This window comes from Notothenia rossii (assembly GCF_949606895.1).
Source record: "Notothenia rossii genome assembly, chromosome: 10".
In the NCBI taxonomy this organism is placed as follows: Eukaryota; Metazoa; Chordata; class Actinopteri; order Perciformes; family Nototheniidae; genus Notothenia; species Notothenia rossii.
This window is the reverse complement of record NC_136908.1, coordinates 27,843,065-27,870,775: the sequence shown is the minus strand read 5'-3', so window position 1 is coordinate 27,870,775 and position 27,711 is coordinate 27,843,065. Positions and strand designations below refer to the sequence as shown.

At 40.2% G+C, this 27,711-nt stretch overlaps 1 protein-coding gene and 1 long non-coding RNA gene across 7 annotated transcripts in view; one reads left to right on the top strand and one right to left on the bottom strand.

Annotated features, from left to right (window-relative positions):
* Nucleotides 1–27,711, top strand: part of LOC307021433 (protein MTSS 1-like) — a 105,245-nt gene that overhangs the window by 41,494 nt on the left and 36,040 nt on the right. The gene's annotated exons all lie outside the window — the stretch shown is intronic.
* Nucleotides 25,326–26,716, bottom strand: LOC307021459. The gene is made up of 3 exons (XR_013803155.1): nucleotides 26,561–26,716; nucleotides 25,884–26,040; nucleotides 25,326–25,778 (listed from the first exon to the last, which is right to left on the bottom strand). It is a non-coding gene; the product is annotated as an uncharacterized lncRNA (long non-coding RNA).

The following is a 27,711-nucleotide window of genomic DNA, read 5'->3' as shown; positions in this document are numbered from 1 at the left end:
AAACATTGGAAAAAGAGAAATCCCCAACGAGGCGTTCTGGGGCAGCATAGACAGGTATTTTCTGTTTTAGAGTTTTACTCGCTAAAGGGTGTACTTTGAGGATTCGTGGCTCTGGAGACCGTTTGCATACTGAAAAAGCTACATAACACACAAGGGGGACGGGTAATAACCAGAAAAGCATGACATGGGACCTTTAAGGAGGCAATATGAAATGTTTACGAAACAGATCTTCCATGGGATTTTTTTTTAACCCTGATATCAGGCTGTGTTGATATTGACGGAAGGTTAGCTGTTAGCTGTTAGCAGCCATGAGGCACAGTGTCCTGCTTGGCTAAATAACATAGCTAACAGATAACAGCCAAAGAAGCAGGCTCTTTTGAGTACATTTGCATGCGTCCATGCCATAGACTGTAAATATAAATGGACTTAGTGTCCGTGACGTTACCCATAGGATTCTGCAGAGTTGCCGAGAAGCCCTTAAGGCCCAGATACACCGTCCCGAAATCGGCAGTAAATGGGAGTCAGGCCGAACATGAGCGTGGGCACGCCCTATTCGGAGTGGTGTGCGCTTCACCGTCGGGTCTTTTCTGCCGACCTGACGCCTTTTCTTGCCGATTCAACATGTTGAATCGGCGTCGAGGACACCACCGGAAGTCGGACAAAGGGATAACACTGATCATTGCATGAGAAGCGCTAACGGAAGTGAGGGAGGTAAACAAATGATTTAACACAAGCGTAAGTCCAAGGGCTGCTAGCTCCAGTACCTCCCGTTCGTCCTGTTCGTTCATGTTTTCAATGGACGAGAGTGAAAATGGAAAGAAAAATGTTTATTTGTTGTTTGTTTATATCACGGAGTCTGTTCTTCTTCTCTGTCTTCCGGTTGTTCTGGTTGTTGCCTCTTTTGAATGATGAATACACACTACCGACACCTGCTGGTAAGGAGAGTTATTGCCACTCACGCATGCGCAGTTCATATGTGCTCGGCTCGGATTTGCGGTGTGTTCCAGTGCGCGAAGTCGGCAAATACGCAGGAGAGTCCGGTGACGCAACAGTCGGTGTCGGCGACTTCTCAGGTGACTGGCCGGTGTATCTGGGCCTTTAGTAGGCGGAGTCGGCCACTAATGGCTCGACAGCGACGTCAGAGTCTAATCCCTATGGTCTAATCCCGCCTGCTCCAAATAAGGGCAAAGAGGCGGAGCCGAGGCGGGACCTGCTGCCTCCGAACTGGAAGTAAACAGAGCTAGCTCAGGCTAAGAAGCTAAGCTAACATGAAATACATGCATACCAAGTTACTGCTAACAGTGTAGTTCCGCTATATAAACGTTACATTCATAATCAAATGGGACAATCTGCAAGATAATTAGCTATATTTTGTTTATCTTAATGCTTGTCATTCACACGTCAAGAAAAGACAGACTCCACCGCCCGGACCTAACGGAGCCGCAGTGGGCTAGCTCCGGGACGCCGGCTGGAGCTAGCCCCCTGCGGCTCCGTTAGCTCCGGCGGCCACCACTGGGATAATTGGGTCCCCTATTAACATTTGCTCCCGTTTAGCATTATGGGCGTCATAGCCATAGACTATAAAAGTCTTACCCAAGGCTGAATCATAAACTAAAATGTATATGTATGTATAAAGGGTTACGTCCTTAGCTGGCTAATAAGTAACAAGCTAAGCTACCAAGCACACAAACACCTGTGAACGGGACATGTATAATATTATCATTTTAGACTTCTTGGAAGTTATGTTAGTACATTCAAGCGCACAGCACAACATTTTAATTGTCTGGTATTTGTAACAATATTCCCTAAAAGGCACAATCACCACGAACACGGCTGAAGCTAAAGGGTCAAGTACAGTAACTACAACTAACTAACGTTGTAGCTAGGGCTGTACCCGAATATTCGACTATTCGAATATTCGTTCGTTGGCCAACTATTCGGGTTTCAATTTCATTATTCGGATATTCATTTTTTTTAAATATTTTTTTTTCTTCTAAATGTATGCTATTAATAACGACGAATTGCCATATTCTTATACTATATTTATACTTTTGAATTGCACCGTTAAAATGCGGAAATATATACAATCTCAGCCTGTGCTCCTGACATCGCGTTCACTCACAGTCACGAACGCAAACGGCACGCTTCACCTCGCTTCACCCACAAAATGCCGAAGACTTTAGCTGTGTTGGACCATTTTAAATTGGACGACGGTAAAAAGAATATGTACCAAATATGCGATAAGAAACTGGCCTACCACGGTGGCACAACAACTCTGAAAAGTCACCTGGATGCTGTAAGTCAGGGGTGGGGAACCTTTTTCCTCTCAAGGGTCATTTCAATTTTTACAACATCCTTCAAGGGCCGTATATATTATTGAACTCAACGTCTGCTTAAAAAACTCAAATCACAGCCCATTCATTTCGCGTTTCTTTCATGCTGTGCAAAGAAAAAGCAACCTCTTAATCCAGATATTTGAGCATGACCCGCACATTCATGCACCGTGGCATGACCACCAAAACAGAAAGATATGGACACAAGATGTGTGCAAATGTATTTAGTTTCATATCCATGTGGACATGATTTAAGTGGGGGGCGGATCTAACCTCATCTCGGGGGGTTTGGGGGCATGCACCACCAGGAAGATTTTTTTTAAATGTTGAAGTTAAAAGCATCAATCTGGTGCACTTTGAGAGCAACATGAAGGGATCTATGGATACATCTCTCAACACCCATATGAAACAGAACTGTAAGCAGAGTTTTTTCTTTATGGATATTTTACAAATCACTTCCCTTTTAAACTGTATTCTTGTTTATTAATAAACACTTTTTGTTACTGTCATATTAGTATTGTATACCTGTTTACTTTATTCTCTTATTTTTCTATAACTATAATGATCATATAAAGATGTGCCTTTACCTCACTGGTTGGAGAAAAAGCTTCTCATATTCGTTAGCATAGCTAGCTAACCAGATGCTAATAACAACAACGTTATTGACTGTATGATCAGTATGACATATCGCCACTGGGCTTTCAACTAAAGGCACAGCCACGCAAAAACTGCGGCATGTGTACAGCTCCTTATGGGTATTGCAATTTGTGAAGTCCCGGCCCGGAGCCGCGTTCTGGTGCTCTCCGTTAGAACTACACTCCTGTCAGACGAGACATATACCACGTGATGACACGTTAGGCTCGTGTTGTGTTCAAGGACCCTGACCTTGGCCAGGAAAAACAAGCTTGTTTAATTATTTTGCAGTCTAGATCTCTTGAATTTTTTTCTTTTTTGCGTGTGTTTATAAATTACCTCGAGGGCCGTACCAAATGGTCTCGCGGGCCGTATACGGCCCGGAGGCCAGAGGTTCCACACCCCTTCTGTAAGTAGTAGCCTAGCTTAGCTTAGCTGTTGTCAAGTTGCCATGATGAAGCTGCTTTATCCGCCGTTTAAACAGTAACGTTACACATGATGAAAACGTGCACTTACTTTGCTTGGAAAATAGTTGCAAGCAAGCAACCGAATGTTTTTTTTATATTAGTTTATTTTTATTTGATCCGAACAGTGAAAATAATAGGATTAATGTGGGAACATCTGGGGCTAAGGCAATGGCATAAAGTTCAGTAGCTCAGCCTAATAATAACTTGTGCAACGCATCCCAGCCATCAACATCCTCAACAATACAGCAGACTCTACAGAGAACACATTTAGTTTTAATGTTTGCGAGTACTGAGACAATAAATAAATATAAATCGTAATAGTATGCTCTTTCTGCACAGTTGTAGCCTCTATGGTTATAGCCTAGCAGAGTGCACAAGTTGCTAATTTATGCAAAAGCTTTAAGGCTTAATATTAATTAAACAGATGAGTTGAGAAAAAAAGGAGGAATGTATGTTGAAGAACAATGGATTTATTGTTGTTTTTACCATGGTATCATATTGGTATTGACATTGTGGAATTTCCCTGGTACTGCTTTCAAGGTCAAGGCACTTTTAGGTTGGAATCACACTACAATGTTTTTGGTTTTGGAGATGACGACCGTGTTCGGTTTGGCTGAGTTTGTAGTTTTCTGTGGAGGAGTGCTTTGTGGTTTTATTGGATACATTTACACAACATGTCATAGGAGCTAGTAGTCTTGTCAGGACATTATCAGGCTGATATTGTGTCAATAGTTGAAGCAACGCCAAGTTTCTGCCTCCACTGGTCGGGTGATATTAAGATTTATTGGCCAAGTATAATTCTTCCGCCGATTCCACGATAGCGCCAGCCGTGGGTTCTGGGAGATTTGTGTCATAGCTTAACTCTTACAGGGTCTTATGTAAACAACATGGTTGATACATACGAGATGAAGAGAAGACCACTCGGCCCTCTCAGAGTCTTTGTACATCTGAAAATAGATGTCACACCATCATCACCTCTTTTAGTTTTTACCTCCTTCATTTTCATGATGCTTTTCATCTTTGCTATATTGTCTCATGTTAGAAATGTTCCTGCCCTCACCTCCCTGCATACCATTCACACAGTCGCTATGTGCCCGCATACTTCAAGGTCCAGTGGGAAACTTTAGCTCTCTGTCAGTTGCTGCTTTACTTAAAACCATCTCACATTTCCTCTGAGATTCACACTGAACTCTTTACTGAACATCAGGAGCTGTGAGGATGTTTTACATGTTTTTGCATGGAGCTCATCTTCATATCATAAATAGGAAATGTTTTTATAGACACAAAGAGAAAAAAAGATTAGATAAGGAAATTTGTATCTTATATGTGTCACAAACAACAGCTGGAAAGAAGTGAAGAATAGCAGATGCTCAGAAAAAAAAGAAAATACTCTTTACTCTTCATTTAGATCAAATTAATGTTTAACTTGATATTTGTGATTTTTGTTTTTGGAGAAAAAAATTATCGAAACGTTAAGCGTGTAGATGCAGATCCTTCTCAATTCCCTCTACATTACAAAACAACATTTCTAAAATATTAATATTTTGGAAATACATATATTTTAACACAAATCAAACCCAATGTTTCTCTCTCATACTCTGTGTGACATGCCAACAGTTTCCAGCTGTGTGAGGCAAATCTGTGGTGGAAAGTGAATATCTATTTGCATTCAATTCATATGATTCATTTTACAGTTCAGTGGTTACACAGCAGATCAAAGGGGGCAGAATGCTCACAGAGAACAGGATGATGTTGTACTTGGATCAGACTTGAATCAGCAGACATAAACATGTGCTGATGTCAGAGGCTTGTGCTGGCCTGGAGTTTCTGTACAACTAAACTCTGTGATCTTCTGCTCCTCGTCCCACCAGCTGAACACACATCTCATGTATCCTGCGCTCTGAGGTTTCTGCAGCGCCGAGGTCAAACATTCACAAACACAGGTCATGACATGTATCCACTTATAACAGGGATTACTATTTTTAAATACTACACTTGCTGCTAGCTTGTCTGCTGACTGTGGGGTTATTTAAATGGGATTCAGAAGGCTCAGATAATCTACCTTTGAATTTTTTAAGTCCTTTTGAGATTCAAGGCATTCTTTTGTGAATAAGTGCCCATTTGTAGATAGTCTAACATCTCTGCTAGACTGAGTCCAAAGAGACTGGTAACCAAGAGTTCAAGAAAGCATGGGACTTGACTAAGACCAATGCAAAGAGAAACACAAAGAATCAATATGCTTCATATTGTAGTGAATGTAGTTTGGAGTGATACTAAACCATGATACTCAGCCTTGGCAGCCCTTTGGCTTTACAAACAGCTAAATGCTAAACTTAGAATTATGTTGGACATGAAACACTATTACTCAACTGGAATGGCACTTGTAGAGCGCAGATCTCTGCGAAGGCCAAAGATGCATTTAAATTCTACTTGGATGATTCCATTTCAGTCCTCTTCCAACTTCGAGCTTTAAAGTGGACCTGTCATGCTATATTTGAAAAATATATTGTAGGGCCAAACCTATATAAAACATGTCTGTGAAGTTTTTTTTTCAAATACCAAACAGATCCCCCATTGTAGCCATGCCTCATACTGCTCAAACCCCTCTTTTGCAGCCCTGTTAGAGAAACACGGATTTTGGGTCCTTAGCTTTAACAAAAAGAAAGAAGAGGAACCGGAGATAAAGTAAAATTCTGCTGTGATAAAACGCCATCCTGTTTAAACCACGTCAAGGATTATTTCTGAAATAGTATGGAGCTCAAATGCCTTTTCTCTTGCAGGTTTATCACAAGGTAAGTTCCTTTTTTATTTCCTGCTTTTTAAACACATGTGCTCTACAGTACAGGTTAGCTCTGAGTGTTAGCGAGGCTTACTAATGTAAACAAAGACGAAATTACGTCCAAAACACGTCAGGCATTGTATCTGATAGCCATTATCTCTGGGTCTGCTGCCGATTTCACGTCAGATCGGATGGACACGTCACAGCGGATGGAAATCTGGATCAGCTCCGTTGTAGCCCCTTTTTTAAGAGATTTGGGTACGGAGGAAAATAGAGAGGGTTGTATTTTCTGACGCTGCGTGAGTTCCCCGACGCTCCGGGGACGCATATTTATGTATAAAAGACATCACAAAGTGCATTTTGCATGATAGGTCCCCTTTAAGTCGTAATACAAAAGTGTCTCAAAATATGACAGTGAAATATAACCTGTAAATGCTCCACATGATTCAGATCCACTCCAAAAGGTAATAGATTCTTTCTTGGTAAATGCCACACCATTCCACAACGTTTTATGAAAGTGTGGCCCTAATCTTGCTGACAGACAGACAAACCCTGCCTAACAGACTAACCCTAACGAGGGGAACAAAAAACACAAGTAATAGAGACCTTATATCTGTGCATAAAACTACATATCTTTATTAGGGATACCTGGCAAACGATAGAACCTCCTGGTCCTGCAGGTCCACGTTGAACTAAAGACCTCAAAATGTTCTCAGGATCTTGAAAGAACTGTAAACTGTTGGCAGAGATGAACATAATTTCCCCGTCAAAGTAAGCAACTACCTAATAATTGGTCTCTGCTGAAATCACAAATAAAACTGATCCGCAGGTAGTTTATGAATCAGACACCTGGTGTTTCTCTCACATTGTGTTTTATGTGAGAGCAAGGCTGAACTCGCTGCCAGCAGCAGTGTGTGGTCTTTAAGGGCCTCATTTTGGTATGGCATCGCCATGGCAACAGCAACAGCTGCCTGGTTTGACGTCACAGAGAATGTGATCCTGTGTTAGAAACACATGAACACATGTAGCGGAGTGAATGCAGACAAACATGTAGGCTCACCCTATATCCAATTAATGTAAATGAATAGAGCCAGTGCTAGCGGAGGATAACAACATGTACTGGGACAGTTAATCCACCAGAGCTACACCTGCTCAGCTGGGACAAACACTTTCATTTTCATCAACCGGTTAAACACTCTTTAGTCAGCTGCTTGAGGGTGTTACATATCCATCCCTTTAAGAACTGTAACTTTTTCGTGCTGACTATCTAAAAGATTGCAGGGATAAAAAACATCCACGCCATGAATAATCTTTACAACCCCATGCAAGTACGGGAGTAGAATAACTGTATATTGTGTGCACATTAAGTATTATTAATAATTGATATAGGATAAGTGATTTGAAATGTTGTATTTTCAATCAAATACATTTAAGGATTCCTTTTTTTTTTGTTGGTGTCGTTAAGATGTCTTTATTTTAGGCATACTATAACATACAATGTCCTATCAAAATGTTATAAAGTTTGGTAACACTTTATATTAAGGTACACAAATTAACCATCAACTAGTTGTTCATTAACATGCATATTAGCAGTATATTGGCTCTTTATTAGTCATTATAAAACACTTATTAATGCCTTATTCTACATGACCATATTCTACAAGTAATAAGCCATTAGTTGAGAGTTTTTCCTCAATAACCCTCTAATTAGTGCTGATTTATTGCAAGTAAGGAAGTTGTTGTACATGAGTTTTGGTCTTAATGTGATCTGCTCAATATGGGCCTAATAAGGTAGTAGTAGCACAAGAATAGTAATTCTCCCATAATAACACTTAACAAATATGATTTATTCTTATGTAACAAGACATGAAACCATGTGCGTTGGAAGCATCCTCAATGTGGGTGGGACAATTTGACAGGGGGTGTGGGCAGGTGGTGGACCTCACCACACCTTTCCTCTATGGGTGCCCGGGGGCATGCTACCCCGGGAAGATGATTTTTTAAATATTGAAGTTAAATGCGTCAATCTGGTGCACTTTGAGATTAGGGACTAAATCTATGGATACAACTCTCAACAATACCCATATGAAACAGAACTGTAAACAGATTTACTTTTTCTTTATGCATATTTTACAAATCACTCCCCATTTAACCTGTATTTTTGTGTTACTGTCCTATAGTAAGAGTTGGAATTATTTCATACCTGTTATTCTCTTGTTTTTTATATAAAAGTGTGCCTTGGAAATACTTGTTGACATAAATGATTACCAAACCGTTTGAGACCCACTACTTAGACCAGGGGTGCCCAACCAGTCGATGGCGATCGATTCCCAGTCGATCGCGGGATGTGTCTAAAAATAGAACAACAATATTCAGTTTAATCGTTAATGTCCTATAACATAATCTTCCTGTGCCAGAATAATGCACTTGAACGCATCAAAGCTTTGTGATTGGCGTGACCCCATGTGTCGGGGCTTGGCTGGTGGGCAGTGGGCACTTCAAGTCAAGGTAAGACCGCAATTTTATTGAAAATGGGATCTTACTAAGAGAGAACAATCCAATATTTAAATGATAAAATTAAATTTTTTGGGTATCCTTTTGTTGAACTGTCTGTTTAAAATTAATCAAAGCATCAGACAAAAAAAGCTTTTGAAAATAATATTATATTTTGATTTAGGTCAAAATATAATATTTCAGTCACTGCCTCACCAGCCATGAACCTCACTGTCACTGCAGAAGCTTATATATAGACATCTAAGTTTTTTGTGCCCCACCACTTTTGTACATATAAAAACGCCACTGCACATCAGGTGCGCAGAGATGGGAGAAGTACTCAGATCTTGTAGTTAAGTAAAAAAATACCATAGTGTAGGATACTCTGTTACAGTAAAAGTCCTGCATTCAAAATGTTCCTCAAGTAAAAGTATAAAAGTAGCGACAGTAAAAGTAGTCATTGTGCAGATTGGTCCATTCCAGAATAATATATATGATATATTTTATAATTATTGATCATTAAAGTGTTATCAAAACTGGTAAAGGTGCAGCTAGTTTGAATGACTTTGTATACTGCAGGGTAGCTTGTGAATTCACTCCAGGTGGAACTAAAGTCTGATTTAACACTTGATTATATTTCACATCATTAATCCAAATCTGTAAAGTAACTAAAGGTATTAAAGGCCCTGTGAAGTGTGCACCTGTGCATGATCTGTTATGCTAATACGTATAGTAATGACCAAAATTGTCCATTGGAACCCATATCAAAAGATGTTGGAATAGCAACAAATTTGACGAGTTTTGAATTTTCCGGGGAAATCTGCAGTCGACCTTCGCCTTCGTGGGCGTGGCTTGCGATCTACTGCGTGACGTCATGAGATGGACGCCGCCGCACTGTTTACATTCACCACCGTTCGTTTTTCCTCTTTTTCAAAGTCGAATTTCTCAACGTTTTTGAGCTAGTATTTTCCTGGAAAGTGTGTCGGAGTCGACTGGAAGTGATTGCCAATCGAGAAAACCTGACAATGGAGGCGACAGTGAAGAAAGAGGGATGAAAAACACAGTGGAAACGATGCATTGCCGCTGGCTGTAGTAATGTCAAGTCTGCCGAAGTGGCGATGTTTCTGTTCCCAAAAGATGAAGGTGAGCCTGGCTGGTGTCATTGTTTCGTAGATTATTTGATTGATCATGATAAATAAAGGCCAGTGGTCGATTCGATTCGAGAGAGAAAGAGAGACTGACAGAGTTACAGGGTCGTTGTTAGCATCTGGTGCTAGCTCGGAGCTAACGGAGATTAGCTGTTTCAACAATAAGGAGAGGGAGAGTGCTCTCCTGTGGGACTGAGAGAGATAACGTCAGCTCAGGGAGGTAAACTGTAGCCTAAGTTATCTCAGTGGGTTTGGTCATCTATGTAAACAAATATTTCCATCTATGTAATATTAGTTGTATAAAATAGGTTAAGAAATCCTTCCAATGTTTTTTGATTATTGAAATATATGTTTCATATGAGTGTTGAGAGCTGTATCCATAAATCTCTTAATGTTGCCCTCAAAGTGCACCAGATTGATCACTTTCCTCATCTATCCTGTCCGAAAAGCTGTCCAAATCAATCATTTCTCTCACACTAGTATCACTTTCCAGAGTCTCCGCCATGTTTACAATCGCAACTGGGTACATCTTGTGACGTCACAGCCACTATCGTCTGCAACTTCCGTTAGGCTCAGACGGCAAAATTAATAATTCATTAATTCATTTATTATGAATTATTAAAAATTATTTTAGCCGTGAACAGGCACAATGATATGTAAGGAATGAAACTGCCATTTCATTTTGGTGCAAAAACATGCACTTCACTGGGCCTTTAAATAAATGTAGTGGAGTAAAAGTACATAATTTAACTCTGAACTGTAGTGGAGTAGAAGTACTAAGTAGCAAAACATTTAAATGTCAAGTACAAGTACCTGAACATTTTACTCAAGTATAGTACAATATAATAACATAATTACACATATTTTATTTATTTATTTCACATGTAAATAAAGCAATGTTAATTTGGTTAACAATTTGTTTAGTTTTACCCTTTAAAAAATAACAAATAGTAAATACAAGAATACCGTTAAGGTACCGGATAAATAAGCACTATCGATAAGAGTAGTAGTACCGTTAAAAACCTTAGCGAAACCCATCCCTATATATTACACAAGTAAAGTGTTAAGAGAATGAAATGTTGCTTTACGAATTTCAACACTTGATGCTGTCACATTGATTCCAATTTCAGATACCTGTATTTGCCTAACTGAATTTAGTTTAAAGAGCCTGTGACACGAACCCAACAACTGTTGTGCAATGAAATAGTGGGCTACTAGTAATCTCGAACCGTCAGTTTAAAAAAGAAAAAGCGATACCGTTCCGATAAATATCAATAATTTCGAACATCGCGGGAAAATTCCTTCGACTCATTTTGAGGTTTTGGGGGAAGCCGGAAGTGACGTCAATGCGGGAACGCTTCACTGCCCAGCGAGAGAGCCAAACACGGACAAAGTGTGTTGTCATGCGTAGAAATGGTGAATTACTGAGTTTAGGCACGTTAATAACGTTTTAATGAAGTTCACTACAGTATATTCATATTTATCAGTGCTTTCATGTCAATTCGGCGAACATAAACATAAATGATCGTGGTGAAGATGATGATTAAATTAGGATTACAAATCGGTAGTGAGAGCTGCTGAATTTCCTCCCGTCGGATGTGATATAAAAACAAATCGATTATTTTTGTAAACTCAAGTGGATGAAACTACATTTATTAGTGCTTTCATGTCAATTCGGCGAACATATGATACATTAAATGATCGTGAGGATGATGATTTAAAAATCTTTTGTTTGAGCCGGTCTGCATTTCCTGATGAGAAAACAAACCTTAGCTTTTTGTAGTTGCAGTCAGTGGTGTAGTGGGCGTTGGACGCGGGGGTACGCCGTACCCCCACTTATTTGAAGCATGATTTCTTTTTTTAATAGTCTAATACATCTAAAATCATTGCCAGTGTTATCAGTTGCAAGTGTGTGTTTGTTGTAATAATGACGAAAACATAATAGGCAGATTTCACAGTAATTATAATAAAAACGTAGCTCAAGCATTTATGCAACTTGATTTGAAGCGTGTGTGTGTGAGGGGCAGAACTGTGTGTGTACGGTGACCAGGTGTCCCGCACTGTGCGGGACTGCACACACAGCATTTTTATTATTTGTCCCGCGTCCCACACATTGAGACTATGTCCCGCATTTGAGTGATAGTCGCGCAGAAAGGCCGGATCGGTTCGCTGACAGCCGGCACCGCCCTTTATTATTATATTGTCTAAACGGCATCATGTAGGTTGCGCTGACAGGCGACACAGAGGTCCCCAACCCCCCCCCCCCCCCCCCCGTTGACAGTTCACGAGCGCGTCCATAGGGTCTCCCGTCCACCCACCACCCCGTCCACCCAGTTAAACATCCCCACTACACCACTGGTTGTAGTAGTACACCAACATGGATTAAACGTGTGTTTTTTTTTACCACAATGTTGGGGAAATTAATGGATAAAATGCACGGATTATTATTATTATTATTATTATTATTATTATTATTATTATTATTATTATTATTCCCACTCCGATCGGGACACTAGGTCCACCTTTTCCCCGCAGCGAGGCTCCCCCCGTTGACAGTTTACGTGGGCTGGGCTGGGTGCAGTGGCGGACTGGCCATCGGGACGAATCCCGATGGGCCAGTACCGAAGTGGGCCGGTCGGATAAGTCACTAGCACATCCCCCACTCCCCCCGTTGACAATTTACTAGTTGTACCGAAGTGGGCCGGTCGAGAGTCCCGGGCTGATTTTTAGTCCCAGTCCACCACTGGCTACATGACCGTATGATCGCCCATATTGACGCACCTAATTCCTAAACTTCTAACAGATACAAAATAAACCGATCCTTCAGCCTCATATGAGCTCTCAGACACGTTCAAAATTAAACTGTCATCGCTGTCTGAGCTTGCTGCTGTGTGCGCCATCGTGCGTTTCCATGCAGATGCTGGGATCCTGAACGGTGCAGCTGGAGCGCTGTGCCCGCATTGACGTCACCCATAATTTGGCGGGACTTGAAGAATCCCCGAGAAGATCCAGGAAATGGTCAACATTGAAGGGCAGATTAATGGTTATCAAAGTACAAATATCCAAAATCAGTTCAGTAACGGTTTTCAAGGGGACAATATTTACTCAAATTGATGGGTTTGGATGATGGGGGAAAATCGTGTCACAGGCTCTTTAAAGGGAGAAAACATTTTGAATAAAAGTTGACTAAATTGTAATTTTTCATCGACTAAAAGTTGACTAAAACGTTTTGAGTTTTCGTCGACTAAAACTAGACTAAAACTACGAAGGATAGGAATGACTAAAATGTTACTAAAACTAATAGGCCTAACCATTTTCGTCTAAAGACTAAGACTAAATCAAAAACAGCTGCCAAAATTAACACTGCGATTCACAGACTTTCCGCATAGTAAAAGTGGGGGGGTCTAAACTAATCATTTTAAAAGGTAGGGGACTTGTCCCACCCTCATATAATGGCTGCGACGCCCATGCATGGAACTATAAGTGTTAATTGTGTCTAAATAACTCAAAATTAGATATTTATATCTAAGAATATGTTTTGGGGTATTGAAAGTTCAGCTCCCAATAGCAAGGTGATATTGACCTGTATGTTTCATATTTGCACATTTATATTTTTGTAAAATTTGTACTGAAGGTTAGACAGGAAACCGGGTACAGGAAGTAGGAGAAAGTGAACTGAATAGCATGGCAGTAGACATCCATGAGTAGACTGCTACTATTTTTCCCTATGCAACCTGAAGACTAAAAGGGTAAATTCCGTCAGAAAGCAATGACTGTAAGTTTAAGCCTTACACTTACACTCTAAGGATTAGTAACATGCATTGTGTTTATGTGATGACATTTGGAGATGTTTAAACACAATGAGAAAATGCGTTAGCATTTGCGCTAGTATTTGCGTTGGCATTCGCGCTAGCATTTTCGTTAGAATTCGCGCTAGTGTTAGCATACACGGTAGCGTTAGCATACATGCTAGCGTTAGCCATACTAGCCTGTATAGCCTACATGCTTATTGCACAGCTAGCATTAGCTATATTTACCTTGTTTACACTTAGCGGTCCTATTTGTTAATCTGTGTATGTTAAACTTGGACGTATGAGATCATTAAGTGCCTTTTAACTTCTTTTTTTATAGTTTCACTCCGTTTGAATGTCGGTGGACTGCAAATAAGTCAATAAAAGAGCATGGCTGCTCATTCCCTGGCTCTCAAAAGAGTTTGGCTGGCTGTTTAATCTACGTTCACACTGAGACAGTACAACACATAGAGAGAACAGTACACCTATTGTGTAAGTACATACAAGCAGGTCACACAGTATGATCACAAATAAATAAAATCTGTTTTTATTCAAAAGTACAGGCTGCATATGTGTTCTGGAAGCCTGTTTGCGCCACAGAAAAAACAAATACAATTTTTTTGTTATTGAAACGATTATGCCAAATACAGAATAAGGCACATAGACATCAATGTTCATCATATAAGCGGAACAACTTCATATTAAAGGTCCCATGTCATGGCCATTTCTACTGATCATAATTCCATTGTTGAGGTATACTAAAATAGATTTATACTGTGCAATTTTCCAAACTAACATTCGTTTCTCATACAGTATCTCTGTAAAGTATGTGTATTCACCAAGCGGCAAACTCTGGGGAAGAGCCGGGATGCCAATATGATAGTGCCACCAACTGCAGTTCATATATTGGCCGATAGGCGATGACTGCAGAAAGGAGCAATTTCCATAGACCCCCATGTTAAAATGCCCAATTTTACAGCAGAAAAAAACATGTTTCTACCCCTGGATGCCATAAATATTATTATGGATATAGTTAGATTCCACCTTCATGATTATGAATCTGTGAGTGAATTGTTTTCTAACACAACCCTTTTATTTATATTAGGTCTGAAAGTCTTTGCATATATTAGGGCGTGGTCGCATTGAGTGACTGCTGCTGTTAGCTTCTTGTATCTCTGCTAGCTGATCCGTGAAGCTAGCTACAGGGACTCTGCCTGCTCAGTTCATCCAGGGAACACAACTTGAAGCCGGCCGGGGTTGTTTGTTCTTCATGCTTATATATCGGACTATTTTGACTCGCTCTGCGGTTAAAACAGACTGTGCATGAATGCGGTTTTGCGGTAAGTGAAATTTGAGTACTTTATGTGTTAATGATTTTAATCAGCTACGTAATAAATGTTAAGGCTTGGGTTAGCGTGTAAGCGAGTGGTAGCTACATCGGTGCTAACGATGCTAATCGTAGCCTCCAAGTTAAAATCATAGACTGTATATATAAAGGTTAAAACAAAATAGACAAGCGTTAAGTGGGATAATACTGTAGAACAAACAACTTCTGTTTGAGGTTGATAAAATAAGGTCATCCTTGTAATTTAGAGAGATATTTTATTATGTAGGTAGGAACTGTATGCATCGCTAAGGTTAATTTAAATTGGCTATGCTCAAGTATGTAGACAAGCTAATGTCGAAGTAGTGTATGTGAAATCAACCTCACAATAACATGTGTGTATATAACAATTATTGATGTCATATTTCAAGATGATTACTTAGATATTACAATATGGCTGGTTAAGCTGGAGTTCATTATTGAGCGTTTACACCTTAACGTCAGTCATCTGAAGAACAAACCCAAACCTTGTTGTTTTTATTAATTGCATTACCAAATTGGTATCAAATAAACAGTAAGCATTGGTAACACAACTTCCAAAGTTACAGTAGAATAAAAAGGACCCTGACTCGAACAATACACTATCCAACATGTTCAACAGAAGATAATCTGTTATATTGTTTGTACACATGGTACTTTACATATATATCTGTTTTTTTAAGGTGTCCAGGTGATGCAGACAGGCTGGACCAGAGAGTGAGAGACAGAACTGGACTCCTCACAGCAGTGAACTTCAGCACAGGTCTCTGTCTCTCACGAGACTCTTTTTTGCATACTGTACAAAGAATCAAGAAAGATATTGGTTTAAATAAATGAAGTATTGACTTTAATACACTGATATGCATTCCATTAAACAATACTAAATACTAGATCACCTACCCATCAGTTAAGTTGAGGGGTTTTTTCCATGCAAAAAGTTACATTTAGATGTTAACAAGCAATATGATTTTGTCAGCTTTCTAATTTAATGTATTGAAGGCAAAGATATTTAACACAAAGTGAGAACTGCTACTACTTATCTCTCAATATTGTCTGTAAAAAACGTGGTAAAAGTTATTATTTCAGTGATAACAGTTAAATATTATTTTGATAATAACATATATTTCAATGTTGATGAACTTCATACTGTTCATTCATAATCTGATTGTCTTTGTAGCTCTGTTGAAATACAAAAAAACATTACAATTAAAAAATAATTATATCTACAGCCCCTAAACACACAAACACACCGCTTTCATAAATAACACACTTGTTCTGCAATAATATGTTTAATGTTTCCTGTAATTTTTGTTAGGAAAGGACATGCCTGAAAAGACACGACTCAACATTTTCTCCTTCTCTGAGGGTCAAGAAGAACATTAAAAGCTGATGTTATGAGATTTTAAGACCAGTACAGGACATTCACTAAGAAACTACTTTTATTGTGAAAACAGTCAGCTGATCGAATGCACCTATTTCCACATCTACATTCCATCAGCTGATTATTTCTATTTGCCTCACTTTATGAACTTCACATCACTTGTGCCTTGTACCGCTGAGTTTGCAACATCACAAATAAATGGGGCCAATCGTCAGTCAGATGTGAATGTGTAATCTAACATTTTCAGTCAGAATAATGGACAAAAGGAGTGCAAATACTAATACAATTTATTGAAATGTGAACCAAAAGTGAATCGAACATGTTTTAAATAAAAAGCACATATGGACAGAAGGTGTAAACCTATTAAATGTATAAGTAAACACATTTAGTCAAATAAAGTGACAGACTAGGCCTGTGCAGTTGGTATCAGCTATGCCCAGCATGGGCTCCTCCATCAGGCCTGGTCCTCCTCGCTGAGGAAAGACCCTCAGTCCTCTTCAAACCAATATCACATCACACAGAGGTTTCTCCCTGAAGTCTCAGCAGCTCTCTAGACACCACGCTGTCTCAATCCGTTCATCACACAGAGGTTTCTCCCTGAAGTCTCAGCAGCTCTCTGGACACCACGCTGTCTCAATCCGTCCACACTGAATATGAGGAGGAAAATAATAAATGGTTTAGAGTAGACAATAAGAAATATAAAGTTGACTGTTGAGTTGCTCAGTTTTTTTAGATTGTCAATACTATTACTGTATAACTAATATCTCAGGTTAAGAGGCACATTCAAATAAAGATTGGTCTTTAAATACATTTTGTCTTTTGAGTTATTTGTCTGAAGTCAAGAATCTAGAACTGGTACTTAGTTTTAATGATACAGTCTGGTTATTATGCTGTTTGGAGCAGGCCTCACAGGTAAGAGCACTAACTAGCTACCATCACATGTACCTTAGCTTGACTTAAATGTATTAAACGTATAATTAAGTGATATTTAAATATAAATAACTAATGTCATGCAAACATATTAATATTTGCTTGATTCCAGTGTTGAATTTAGCACAATGGCATACAAACGTTAAGAGATTTTAAAATTCGGAAGTATTATGCTAAAAACTTAATAACTTAGATTATTATTTAGTTTTGCTTTATAGTTTCATGTCCGCTTACCTTAGAAATGTAAAATGCGACGGCAGTGTGCATATGGGGAGCATGTTAGCTTAGCTTGGTAGCTTCAGCTAGCTCTGGAACTTCCAGCTCGGTGGCTCCAAATAAGGGCGCCTCTTTGCCCTTATTTGGAGCAGGCGGGAGTTGAACTCTGACGTCACTGTCGAGCCGTTAGTTGCCGACTCCGCCTACTAAGGGCTTCTCGGCAGAATCCTATGGGTGACGTCACGGACCCTACGTCCATTTATATATACAGTCTATGGTATTCACCGGTATTCACTCTCTGTCCCAAACGGCTTGTTGGAGCTCCTGCCCCCCCCCCCCCTCCCTGTGAGCCCAGTGTGCTCTGATTGGTCGGGACGTTGAGAGGCTTGTTGCTGCAAGCAGCTGCTGCGAGGAGCATACAGGCTTCCGTGTCGGCGATACAGCGAGAACAAGCTAAACTCATCTTGAGCACACACAAACACTCAGCCGAAGTAAAAACAATAAATGTGGCTTGATATTGAGTAAGAAAAAGGTTTATTGCGCTGTGAGCATGGGTCTGCGGAGAACGTTTATCCACGATCCCAACGTAGTAGCCCGAAAAACGTTTAGCCATTTAAACAGTCGTGGTAGATACCTTGTTTGTTTTAAACATCATAAATACACAAACAACAATGAATACTTACACGTTGTGTACCCAAATCTCCCGCTGGTCCAAACAAAGTAGGAACAGCATCGTTCTTCAGTTCTTCCCTACGCTGTACATATCCGGCATGAATCGCTGAAAGGTTAAGGAAGCTTTGTTTTGTGAAAGGCTGGCAGAGGGCTCTGGGTATCCCCACGTCAGAGTACCCAGGAAGTAAACAATGGAAAAAGAGAAATCTCCAACGAGGCGTTCTCGGGCAGCATATACAGGTATTTTCTGTGTTAGAGTTTTACTCTCTACAGAGTGTACTTTGAGGGTTTTTGCCTCTGCAGACCGTTTACATGGATAAAAACTAGGGCCGGGACTCGATTAAAAAAATGTATCTAATTAATTAGAGGTTTTGTAATTAATTAATCGAAATTAATCGCATTTTTAATCACATATAAATATTTGACCTGAGAACAGTGAGAAGATGTCAATAAAGTGTGCTGTCACACAGAGGTAATTTGAATTGCTTACCGAGGTTCAATGATCCCCAGTCAGGGCAACACATTCGGCTTTCTCCAATAAATTCTCTTTATCTTCCTTTTCATTGTCATAAAGCTGCTGGATTCTTTTTGTCACTGTCTTTCTGCATGGCAGCTCATATGTTGTGTCAGACGATGCAATCTGTAGTACCTTTTGCAGCCCCTTATCTTCTACCACTCCAAGTGGTCTACAGTCGAGTGGAATCCAGTGAGCTGGTTATTTTTTCAGACGTGGACTTAGTTATCCTGGCCCTGAAACCAGTCATCTGGTTGAGTGTGGGTTGGGTGTAGGTCATACTTGTCAACCCTCCCGATTTTCGCGGGAGACTCCCGATTTCATTGCCCTCTCCCGGTTTCCTCCCAGGGTCATATTTCTCCCGATTTCTGACAAAATCAGATTTACACACGACTGTTTCCACTCGGACTTTAATACAGCTACACCATTGTTTGATTTCCATGGTAACACGTCTCTTTAGTAGCGCGCACAACTCAAAGGTCTGGGAGGGTGAGGCAGATATTCACAAAAAACAGAACAAGAATCGACAACTACTCTACTCTCTGCTCACTCCTCTCCTGTAAAATGCAGGTCCAGTCCACACATATGCTCCATCAAGGACGGTGCTACAGGCCGCAAGGCAGTCCACTTACAACTACAATAAGCATGTTAATGTTAATCTAACAGCTCCGGCGATCCAGTAGCACCCCCCCTCCCCCCCCCCCCCCCCCCCAATTTTGCATTTTGAGTCCTTGTACTCGGAGTCGGGCTAACGTCCACGCTAGCTTCCACGCTAGCTGCTATATGTTTTGCATTGAGGTGATACTTGAGGCTTGATGTGCTGCGGTGATATGCGAATTCCTTTTTGCATAAAACCGTGCTCTTATCGACGCTTCCATCCCTCCGTTTTTTAAAACAAAATGTCCCATCCACGGGGCCAACCAAAGCGGTCTCATCAGCTTCTTCGTTCATGTTTGACTATTGTTCACTGTGGTTTGTTGTTGTCTGAAGTCATGAACGTTAGTTGGTGCTCCAGTATAATCGGTACGCCTGAAACTCATCCAGTGAGAAACGTTCCGCAGGGCAAAAATAAGTGCGATTAAAATGCGTTAATTTTTTTAACGCGTTAATGTTTGTGTAATTAATTAATCTTAATTAACGCGTTAAAGTCCCGGCCCTAATAAAAACCTTCATAACACACAAGGGGACGGGTAATAACCGGAAAAGCATGACATGGGACCTTTAAGGTACACAAATTCAACATCAACTAGTTATTAATTAACATGCATATTAGCAGTATATTGGTACTTTATTAGTCATTATAAAACACTTATTAATGCCTTATTCTGCATGACCATATTCTACAAGTAATCTGTGTATGTTACACTTGCATGTATGAGATCATTAAGTGCCTTGTAACTTTTTTTTAATATAGTTTCACTCCGTTTGAATGTCAGTGGACTGCAAATAAGTCAATAAAGGACCATGGCTGCTCATTCCCTGGCTCTCAAAAGAGTTTGGCTGGCTGTTTAATCTATGTTCACACTGAGACAGTACAACACATAGAGAGAAGAGTACCCCTAATGTGTAAGTACATACAAGCAGGTCACACAGTATGATTAAAACCACCGCCATAGTGCCAGTGCCCAAACACTCTGCTGCAGCAGGCCTGAATGACTTCCGTCCCATTGCACTTACACCCATTCTCATGAAGTGCTTCGAGAAGTTGGTCCTAGCACAGCTTAAATCCCGCCTATCACCGACACTGGACCCTCATCAATTTGCATACCGGACTAATAGGAGCACGGAAGATGCTGTTTCCATAACACTTCACACCGTCCTCTCACATCTGTAAAAAAACAACTCCTATGCAAGACTGCTGTTCCTCAACTTCAGTTCAGCCTTCAACACCGTCATCCCCTCCAAACTAATCACAAAACTCAACGATCTGGGCATCGACGCCCCCCTTTGTAATTGGATTTTAAACTTTCTAACCGACAGACCCCAGCATGTCAGGTTAGATAATCTATCTTCCATGACCCTCAGCCTAAATACCAGTGTCCCACAAGGCTGCGTGCTGAGCCCCCTCCTCTACTCCATCTTCACCCACGAATGTACCGTTGTGTCGTCTGCATACTTGATGATGGTGTTTAAACCATGTACAAGGGGGTACATGGTTCAAACACCATCATCAAGTATGCAGACGACACAACGGTGATCAGCCTCATCCACAACAAGGTTGAGATGGCCTACAGGGAGGAGGTTCAGCATCTGAACCTCTGAGTGGTGTGCTGACAATAACCTGGCCCTTAACACAACAAAAACAAAATAACTAATTGTGGACTTCAGGAAATCGAAAGGCAACACACACACTCCCATCCACATAAATGGAACGGTGGTGGAGCGTGTGTCTAGCTTCAAGTTCCTGGGGGTCCACATATCCGATGACCTCTCATGGTCCAACAATACAACCAGCATAGTAAAGAAGGCTCAACAGCGTCTCTTCTTCTTGAGGAGACTAAAGAAAGATCACCTCTCTCCTCAGATTCTGGTGAACTTTTATCGCTGCACCATTGAGAGCATCCTGACCAGCTGTATCACAGCCTGGTATGGGAACTGCACAATGCTCAACAGGAAGGCATTGCAGAGGGTGACGAAAATCGCCCAACGCATAATCAGTGTCCCACTCCCTGCCATCGAGGACATCCAGGAGATACAGTGTTTGCAGAGGGCGCACAACATCTTCAAAGACACCTCTCATCCTGCAAACTATCTGTTCGTCCTCCAGTCCAAGACCAGCAGGTTCAGGGGTCAGCCTCTTCCCCAGGGCTGTTACCCTGTTGAACTCTGCCCGCTGATAGACTCATGCCCATACCCACCTGTTTATATATTTTACTGTCAATGCCGTTTACACTGTATAGATTAATCTGTTTATAGCCTATTTATAATTATTCTATTTATAATAATTCCATGTATAATTATTCTTATTATGTAGACTCCTGCACTGCTATTTTGCACTTCTGGTCAGATGCCTAGACTTACATTTCATTACTAGTAGATGTACTATGCAATGACAATAAAGTTGAATCTGAATGATCACAAATACATAAACTCTGTTAAAAATCAGTTTTATTAAAAAGTACAGGCTTCATATGTGTTCTCAGCCTTGGAGAAACTAGACATGTTTTGGTACATGTATCTGAACCTCTCTTTAGTGGTTCATCAATAAAACCGATATTTCAACGTGAGCCTACTTTGTTCATGTACTGTTGAGGTTAATTTCAGTAGTTGTGTGCTATAATGTATTTACAAAGTGTGAAGAGGAGGCAACTTTAGAATAGGGAACATGTTCAGGTCAATTAGAGTCAAACTTCTAGCTTATTGGTTATGAACAAGACTTCACTTTAAAATAGGGAACATATTTTCAGATATACATACCAAATTTTGAGTTATTTAGACACAATTAACACAGAATTAGTTACATAACAATAGATCATATTTGTTAAGTGTTATTATGGGATAATTACTATCCTTGTGGTACTACTGCCTTATTAGGCCCATATTGAGCAGAGCATATTAAGACCAAAACTCATGTACAACAACTTCCTTACTTGCAATAAATCAGCACTAATTAGAGGGTTATTGAGGAAAAACTCTCAACTAATGGCGTATTACTTGTAGAATATGGTCATGTAGAATAAGGCATTAATAAGTGTTTTATAATGACTAATAAAGAGCCAATATACTGCTAATATCCATGTTAATTAACAACTAGTTAATTTGAGTACCTTAAAGGGGACCTATCATGCAAAATACACTCTTTGATGTATTTTATACATAAATATGTGTCAGAAAATAAAACCCTCTCTTTTTTCGATATGACGAAATATCGGAAATGTAGGCTGGCTGTACACCCACGACCCTATCAGAAACAACGCCCGACTGTTTTGGACGTAATATGGTCGCTGCATGTTTACATTAGCATCGCTAACACTCAGAGCTAACCTGTACTGCAGGCCTATTCAACTGGCGGCCCGCGGGCCAGATGCGGCCCAGAACCAACTCCCGAGTGGCCCAGCCTCTCGTAGCCAAATTCCTACACTAGTACAGACCATGAACGCAACACTCCGCGTTGCATAGAAACCACCAAACCACAACGCAGCACGTTTTTTGAAAGTGCATCTAGTGGTGCTAGTAACGGTGGTCCTATGATAGCAACTCTAAAACATGTCTCTCTCAACTCTGAAGCGTAAACAGAGACAAAACAGTCATTGATCTTGTGGAGCAGATCCAAGTCAAGCTGGACCTTTTCGCGACCGACTTGAGCACGGGTCGGATGCTGCATTTTCTGACGCTCCCCAAACACATCACATCTCCGGCACAAATCACGGATGTGATTACAGATTTCATTGCGAGGTTGAAAGAGAACTTTGCCGGTCGATTGGATGGACTTGCTCTGCCCACAGAGGTGATGGGCTTTGCCAGAGACCCCTTCACTGTTGCAATAGAGGGGGACGTATCAACCAGAGCAAAGGAAGTGGTCCCCTGCATCGACAAGGGGAAATATACACTGGAACTTATTGACATGCAGCGCACTAACGGGCCAGCGAAGTTTTGGAGTGATGTCAAAAAACAGCAGTTCCCTAACGTTCAGAAAGTAGCGATCTGTGTGCTCAGTAGTTTTGGATCAACACACACATGTGAATCAAGCTTTTCACACATGAACTCGATCAAAAGTAGCACTCGCTGCTCCCTGACTGACAGCACTTTTCACCAATGTCTTAGGATTGCAATAATATCCTATGAGCCAAAAATCACTGCTCTTGTTCAAAACAAAAAATGTCCCTTCTCCCATTGAGAAAGTCAGCGATGACAAATCACAAATGAGGTGATAGTAAGCACCTAGTTTACTATAGTAGACGTGTAGTGTAGTATTCATTCATATAGTTACCCGTATCCCTTGTTATGGGTTTGTGCACTGAAGGGTAACTGGACAGCTCTTTCTGTATTCATTTAAATGCACTTTGTAAAGTGTCTGGGTCAAATGTGACCAAAACGTATGATTTTTTTGTTATTACTTGAAAAGTGAAAAAATAGTATTGCTACAGTACTACCTCTTTGTGTTGCATTGCTCTTTAGCTGTTTTTTTTTAATGTCAGGAAATGTATTAAGACTGCTATTATTGTATTCAGTAAATGCACTTTGTGATGTGCTTGGTTCAAAAAAAATAACCTGAATATTTGACTTCTAAAGCAAACAAATGTAATGCTACAACTGTGCACTTTTTTTTTCAGATTCTGTTAAATTAATGCTAATTTGTTGTGTTTTTATGCACTTTTTGACCTACCTTTGTTAGATGAACAATGAATAAAAATTGCATGTTTTTCATCGCAGTAATATGTGTTTGTTTAAAATGTGTCACTACCCGCTTTTTACAGGCCGCTGAATGTCTGGCCCAGCTGAATTTTGTAGTTATAAAATATGGCCCAACTGAATGTGTAGTTGAATAGCCCTGCTGTACTGGATAGAGCATGTGTGTGAAGAAGCAGGAAATAAAAAGGGACTCACCTTGTGGTATAACCGGCAAGAGAAAAAGCCTTTGAGCTCCATACTGTTTCAGAAATAATCCTTAATATGGCGTTTCATCACCGCAGAATCTGCCGGTAGAATCTCTCGCATGAGCTCAGCCCCCTGCTAAACTTTATACCCCAAATCAGCACTTTTGAAATGAGAAATAGAGGGATATGAGGCATGGCTAGAATGAGTGATCTGTTTGGTATTTTGAGCAAAACAGTTCATAGACATGTTTTTTAGTGGTGCACCGAATGGGAAATTCTTGGCCGAAACCGATACCGAAAATAGGAAACAGTTGGCCGAAAACCGAATGCCGAAAGGCCGAAAATGATTAATAGAAATATATATATATAATGTATACATTTTTTACCAATGTTGTTCAGCTACCTGATTATGGAAAAAAAAAAGATTATGGCAAAACTTAACTTAAATAATAATCACTATTATGGGTCCATAAAACATTTATTCAGCACTTTTGAATGCATACAGTAGATTAATTCCAAGTCAAGTGCATTTTCTTTTCTCTGTAGGATAACTACAACAAAGTGCATTCAGAACAAAGCCAAGGAGCTTTAAAACTGCATAAACATCTAGGCCAGTAGGCCTACAACAAAATAGTGTAAATAAAGACTGTAACAGCCAGGCCTTCAACAACAACAAATGCACATATAAGTTTGGTAACCTAACGTGTTGTTGTGATGACGTAATCAAAACGCGGCGACAACAAGCACGGCGCGCGACCATGCTCGCGGCTGGCTCACAGCCAACGTGTCTGCCGCTTGGATATTTCAAAATATCAGAGAGAGGCGCGGATTGCGATTTGTAAAACGTGTTCAGCTGACATTTCTCGAGGGGGTGTAACCAGGGCTGCCAAGTTTCAGTAAAAAGTAGGAGTGAGACTTTCGGGGGAAGATGCGTTTGGCCACCGACCGAAGGTCGCCGGCGAAAAAAATGTGGCCTTTTTTAACGTCGATTTAGAGGAATATCTCATGCTTATATAGTGTTAATAATTGACCAGCACAAGTAGAAATGAAAACAATTTTAACAAGAAAAAGTTTGACAAATAAAATACATTTATTTATAAAATGTCAATATAAAGAAAACATAGCAGCCTTTTAAGAAACAATAGCAGCCTTTTTTTAAGTTTAACAAAATTAGAACCAGAATAATATATATATATAATATATATTATACAAAAATAAAAGTGCATGTCTTTGTTTGTGTGTTTTGGTTTACATGACATGTCTCATGTTGTAGGTGTTTGTGGCAGATTTTGATGCCTTGATGAAAGAGGGAGGGGGCTCCCATTTGAAACACTGTGGCTCAAGGTTTGCCATCTTCACAGTCATGATGGATGATAGAGTTCCATCAAGAGCCAAACTGTTTCGGGTTTTGGTTTTGTTCAGTCCCACCACAGAGAACACTCGTTCAGCATTTGAATGTGAAAGTACCAACACCAACTTGGCAATACGAGAGAGCCTCCCAAATCTGCTCATACCGGTCACCTTTGAAAAATGTACATAGGAAGCCTAATTACTCTCAAGTATTTTTGTATAGAATTAAGTTGATTACATCAATGGGTATTTCAAAGGGTGCAGAATAATTCTTACCTTATTCTTCATTGATGCCATGTTCCCCCAAAAGCTCTCAATGTCGAACGTGGCTGGGTCTTCGGGCATGGCAATGTCCATGGACAGGTAGTCCAGAAACTCCTCACTCAGTTTGTCACGCTCGTCAGGTCCGTTGTATGGGAGAAGTTTAAGAAACCTAAAAATAACACAATGTGGTAAAGTAATGTAGCTGAAACGGGTTGTTTTTCAGATGTGGTCATTAAACTTTACAATCTATTAAGAAAATGTTAAGAAAATGTGACAAGAGCAAAGAGTCTACCTGACATCTTTCAGACTTTCAAACTAACAGACAAACAGACAGAAATTGAAGTATACAGTTAAGGAATGAATGATCCAGTCTCAAAAGATAGCTACATGTTACTGTTTGATTGATTGAATATTTTATTAGACAGAAATGCAAACAGCACAGGTACAGTACTGTAAATTCCCTTAGCTCATAGCAAGTATCCATTAGCTTACACACGCAAATACGTGATGATTTAACTAACACTGCTATTAGTCACGGTTGTTTGTTGTTAAACCCACCGCAGCAACTTGCCACACTGCTCACCAGCAGCCTGTGTAACGTTCAGTCTCACGTAGTCAGACCCAAGGTTGACTTCATCAAAATAAAAATATTTGTAAAATGTGTTTGTAAAAATGAAGTGGTTACCTACCGTTTAACCTCCCGCTTCAGATGAAAATGTCAGTCACGGCATTATTGAGGCGCTGACAGACATCTCACGTTTACTTTTCGATTTCTCCGCCATAAGTATTGTTCTCATAGAGTTGTCTTCATAGGATAGAGACGCAATGACCCGCCCTAAGCTGCCTCTGATTGGTTTGTATACGTGGTGCCTTTCGTTGGGGGCTGATGATTGGTTATCACATATCTCGGTCAGCCAATCGGGGGCAGAATAGGGTGGGCTCACCCTGTCCCTGACACGAACTACGGAAAGCCTCAAGCAACAAGTTATGGAAATATATCATTAAATTGAAAAAAAAATTATAAAGTAGTGAGAGGGGGGAAAAAAGCGTGTGAAATGGCAAGTGAGGCGTGTGAAGAGGTTAAATTGCGTGACTCTCACTCTCAAAGGGTGAGACTTGGCAGCTCTGGGTGTAACTGCAAAGACTTTCACCACTTCGGGATTACTCCACCACTTGAAATCAAAACACCCGGGCAAATATGCGGAGTATGATCAACGTAACCCTGTTCTCTGACATTCAGTGATATTTTTTCGGTGCTAAAACCCTTTCGGCCGAAAGGGCCTTTTTAACCATTTTCGGCCGATAATTTTTGGTGGCCGAATATTCGGTGCATCCCTAATGTTTTTTATATTTTTTTATATATCTGAGACCTATGCTATTGCCTAAAAATAGCATGTTAGGTCCACTTTAATATAAAGTGTTACCTAAAGTTTAAATTAAAAAAGTATTTAATTGTTTATCTTTATTTAAGTGGACCTTGTAAAAAATGCTTTGGGAGTTTTTCCTTTAAAGCATCTTGTAAGAAACAAAGTAAAACAGAACAGATTGGCCTGATGTTGAATACAAATCTAATATTTCCTAAAAGTAGATTACTGCCAGTTCCAATAGAAATCCTTTCAAATCCAAGTTTTACTTATTAATTAGGCAAACTAAAGACACAAACAAAATACAACCGTGCGTGCTTGTGTCAACCAACCAGCCAGCCAGCCAGAGGGTGTGTTTGAATTATTAAGCAGGGGTGCACAGCAGGTGAGGCTGTGTGTGTTCTTTTCATCCCTCAAACTGCTTCTAATTAGTTGTGCGCCCCCACCCGTCTGAGGGAGCATGAGAAAGAATAATT